Below are 5,084 nucleotides of genomic sequence, written 5' to 3' on the forward strand. Positions count from 1 at the left end.
GACCAGGCTGGCCTCGAACTCAGAAATCCGCCTGCCTCTGCCTCCCAAGTGCTGGGATTAAAGGCGTGCGCCACCACGCCCGGCTTATTGTTCTTTCTTATCTGGATTATTTTTCTATAATGGAGCCACAAAATGGCTTATAATTTTGTTGATTTAGACATTGAGATACAGCAAAATTTTTGTAGATTTTTTTTTTGTACCTACCAACAGAACATTTTTTCTAGATGGAGATTTTTTTTTAAATTGCTTTTAAAGAAAACTCAGAGGCCATACCAGGAATGAAATAGTTCATTTATGATTAAATTAGATCAGTATCTATAGCTATCCTTGTGACCCTGAGGTCCCTCCCGAAGTTGCCTAACCCTTGGACTTGCTGTTTTCCATGGTGCTGAGTGGCAGTATTCTGTCGCTAGAAAAAAAAAAAAATGCTGAAATATGCTCTAATCCTTGTCAGTACTCAAGAAGGCTGTCAGAATAGCATTAACCCTGCATTCCAGCTCCAGCACCTGGTTTTGTCAAGAAATCAATTTCAGTTAAACACAAATGTATATTTTGATGGTTTTAGGAATGAATAGATTCTAGTCAAAACCAACTCTGATCAAGCCAGGTATTGATGCCTCTTGTTCATAGCTTATAGCATGTGTTACAAGGTCATGAAACCTGAATCTTAAAATCATATATGAAAAAAGTAAATGTTTTACAACTTAGAATTCTCTGGTAATACTTAAAAATCTTTGAGAGCTGATTGTAAGAGCTTCACTGCACCGATCACATGGTTCTCCCTGATGAGAGGACATACGTAGCTCTATCGTTACCTGATATAAATAGTAATAAAACATTCTTTTCAGTTTTATAACTTTATGGGACAATTTGCAGTTGATTCTCATTCACAGTGAATGCACATTTAGGGGAATAGAAACAATGACACAGTTTTGAAACATATGGTATTTAATTGGTGAACCTTTATTTTCATTGATTTTCTGACAACACATACATATGATATATAATGTTATATATTCCTTGGTCTACAATAATGGACTCAGCTGGAGCCTACACATCCCTTACAGCAAGTGTCTTGAGTTCAGTATCTGAGGATTAAATTCTTAAGTCTTGTCATTATTAATGTTGGTGATAATTTGCTTCTTTGGGGATTAGAGAGGTATATTGTGGGACTCTTCTGTTGGGCCACTTGGAAAAACAAACAAACAAACAAACAAAAAGTACATATCACACCTCCTTTTCTTTGGCTAAACCTCTCAAACCAAAATTCTAGTTATTAGTTAAGGTGTCTTTATAAGTCCAAGTAACTTTATACTATCTGCTTTATTTTGAAAAGTGTATTCATCAAAAAGAATTATATATTGTAAATGACAATAAGCAGTCATGTTTAGTTACTCATTCTGATATGATGAAGCTAGGCCTCGTGTATAACACAAGAGGGGACTGGATGGCCAATCTCCAGCATTGGACTATACTTTCTTTTCTTAATCCTTCTAGCCATCTGTGAAAACTAACAGCACATTGTCTTTCCTGGAAGCAGTAACCACTTATCCTTTCCCTAAGAGGGCTACTTAGAGCACTGGATTCCAGAGACTCTTGTTTGTTTGTTTTGTTTTGTTTTGTTTTCCATTTTTTATTTGTAATTTTCTTTATTCACATTTCAAATGTTATCCCCTTTTCTAGTTTCCCCTCTGAAAATCCTCTCTCTCCCCACTCCCCCTGCTCCCCAGCCCACTCACTCCTGCTTCCTGGCCCAGGCATTCCCCTATACTGGGGAATAGAACCTTCACAGGACCAAGGGCCTCTCCTCCCATTGATGAACAACTAGGCCATCCTGTGCTACATATGTAGCTAGAGCCATGAGTCTCTCCCTGTGTTTTCTTTGATTGGTGGTTTAGTCCCAGGGAGCTCTGGGATTACTGGTTAGTTCATATTGTTGTTCCTCTTATGGGGCTACAAACCCCTTCATCTCCTTGGGTTCTTTCTCTAGTCCAGAGACTCTTAGCACAAGTATCTCTACTTGCTTGAATCCCAGGATGTCTCTTTTAGTTACAGTCACTTCAAAGATAGGAGTATCTGGTAGGTTCTTGTCATTTGTTGCTCACAGGGTCAGTTGTATCCCTGGATGTATACAATAGTTTGTTGTCAACATACAGCAGAAGGTACAGTCTGGACTAGAAGTTGTGGCTCTCAGATCACATAAAACTAAATTTATGTCTGAAATGTAGAGTGTTTAATTTTTTAAATAAATTTACAAGTCTGAATATTTCACATAAAATTTCAGATCAATTTCTAATTCTTTGCTAAAGCAGAAAACATCATAATTTTTAAACGGTCACTGTGTACCACCATGGGGGTGATCTTTGATTCCTCTCGGCAGATCATATTCTTTCCAATTTTCACAGTTCAATTCCCTGGGACTGCTCCTGAACTAGTTAACTTGGGTTGCTATCTTTGGACTATATATATTCAAACCTACATAGGATTCTTGCCTAAATGTCAAGGTGAGGACCAGTTAAAGGCTATGAAAAGGAGGGCCTTATAGACTCAATTCTACCATTGAAACATTCTTAATTGTATGTGGATTAGTGAGGAAGTTTTCTTTTATTTAGTGACATCTATATACCTGTTTATCCATGAGTCATTCAGATGAAACTTACAATTTAAATTTAGTATTCTCAAACTATTTTACTTGTTGAGTCAATGTAAAACCAACAAAGCTAGGTGCAATGTAGAGTTGCTTGTTATGAAGCCTGAATTTGAGCTCCAGCTTTTATGTGATGATGGAATGTGCTAGAAGGAGGAAATTAAATCCTAAAGTTGTCCTTGCAGTCCACAAATATACCTTTACTCCTGCATGTCTACACACACACCACATACAAACATAACACATACCACAGACACATGCACATAAACACACACACACACCAAATGTAAGGAGGAACAACAATATGAACTAACCAGTAACCCTCCCCCTCAGAGCTTGTGTCTCTAGTTGCATATGTAGTAGAGGATGCCCTAGTTGTCCATCAATGGGAGAAGAGGCCATTGGTCTTGAGAAGATTATATGCTCCAGTACAGTGGAATGTCAGGGTCAGGAATGGAGTGGGTGGATTGGGGAGTAGGGCAGGGGGAGGATAGAGGGGACTTTCAGAGAGGAAACTAGGAAAGGGGATAGCATTTGAAATGTAAATAAAATAATACCTGATAAAACAAAAAATTCAAAGTAATATATTTTTTCCTTTGAGAATTTCATATGGTGTATTTTGGTCACATTTACTCTCTCTACCAACTCCTCCTTAGATTCACCTTCACTTGCCTATTCACTAATATCTTATACATGTTTTCTTTGAATTGACCTACTGATATTTGTGCTGTTCAAATATTATTGGATATAGAATATGTTTCCTAGTATGCGATTAACTTACCAGGAATGGCACTGTTAAAACTGACTTTCTCCCAGTAGCATCTCTGTGCCCTAGATACACTTTCCTTGTAGCCATCCACCACCTCTGGCTTTTAGAATCATTATACCTCCTCTTCTAAGATGATTCTTGAATCTTGAAAGAATAATGTGTCATATGGATGTTCTATTTAGAATGGAGAGCTCAACAGTCTCTTGTTTTCTGCATTATACACAGTTGTGGGTCTTTGTCTTAATCACTGTATATTAAAAGAAGAAATTTCTCTGATGAAGAATGAGAAACATAATTTATAGTCATAGTAATAAGTCATTAGGAATGTCCATTAAGCAGAAAAGTGATAATAGGTTTTTCTGTAGTCACAGGTCCATGGCTCTAATGACTGTTCCTTCTTGTGATATGGACCTTAAATCCAATCAGAAAATGTTTGGTTTCTCCAATGGCACTCTTGCTATTATTGTACCAGTAGGCCTATCTTCTCTGACAGGTCATTACTGTAGTTTTCAAGATATACAGGTAAATAAGATTGTTAGCTAATTTTCTTTTCTAGTAGCATGTGTAGCTCACTGAAAACCAGTCAGTAAAGGTGAAGCTTCCAGGCCAGTAACCGCTTGATTTCGTCTTGCTCTCTGGCTTGAGTATGTAATGACTTCAGCAATAGTGTCTTAGCATCAAGTTCTGGAGAGTAACCAAGAGCACTAGAAATAGCCTGTAGTATTTGAGTATCTGTGTTGGCCTCTTTGACCAGCAACTCAAAAGGAGGTAACATTTCTAGAATGGATTTTTTGCTTGTCAATCACTGGTGTCTAGTAAGGGCATTATTGTCCCATTCTAGAGTAACTCCATTAAATTCACCTCATATATGTGTGCAAGCTTCTTACAGAAATAGGTTTCCATATGGTTTTTCAAACCATCTTTCATATTAATAGACTTTTCCTATAATCTGTTTCTATACAGATTTCACACATCGCCCACCAAATTTAACTCTTACTGTTCCATTTTCCCCTATATATGATTGCATTTTATGTTCTCCCTCACACTTAATGATAAAAATCCTACTTCTGTCAAGTGAAGGCAAATGGCATATGATGTCCTATGTAGAAGTTTTCATAATTGGAGAGTTAGCAGAGTCCAGTTGTCAATTATGATTAGGATTGTGAAAGGACCTAAGGCAACCAGTTCTGAAGCAATCAGTACCATGTTTCACATTGAAAACACTTTACTTTAAGCAAAATAACATTTACTTTCACAATATATTACTTTAAATTGAATCTTATGAATTGTATTCATATATGTTCATATTATGTTTATATGTTTAAGAATAGTTGCAAAGATTTATAAAATAACCCTACCTATAATTTCATGTTTGTAAATTTTAAATTATTTTAATTTTTAATTCTTATTATTTTATGTGTATGATTTTTTGCCTGCATTTATATCTATGTATCATGTCTGTGCCTAGTGACTGTGAAACACTAGAAGAGGGTTAAGTAGACACTGGTACTGGAATTACAGATGGTTGGTAGTGAGCCATCATTTGAGTGCTGGGAAATGAACCCAGGTCCTCTGTAAGAACAGCAGGTGCTCATTACTTCTGAGCCACCTCTTTAGCCTGTTTGTACAAGAGAATGAGAGAGGGAGAGGGAGAGGGAGAGGGAGGAG

Source organism: Mus caroli, chromosome 2 (assembly GCF_900094665.2).
Source record: "Mus caroli chromosome 2, CAROLI_EIJ_v1.1, whole genome shotgun sequence".
Lineage (NCBI taxonomy): Eukaryota > Metazoa > Chordata > Mammalia > Rodentia > Muridae > Mus > Mus caroli.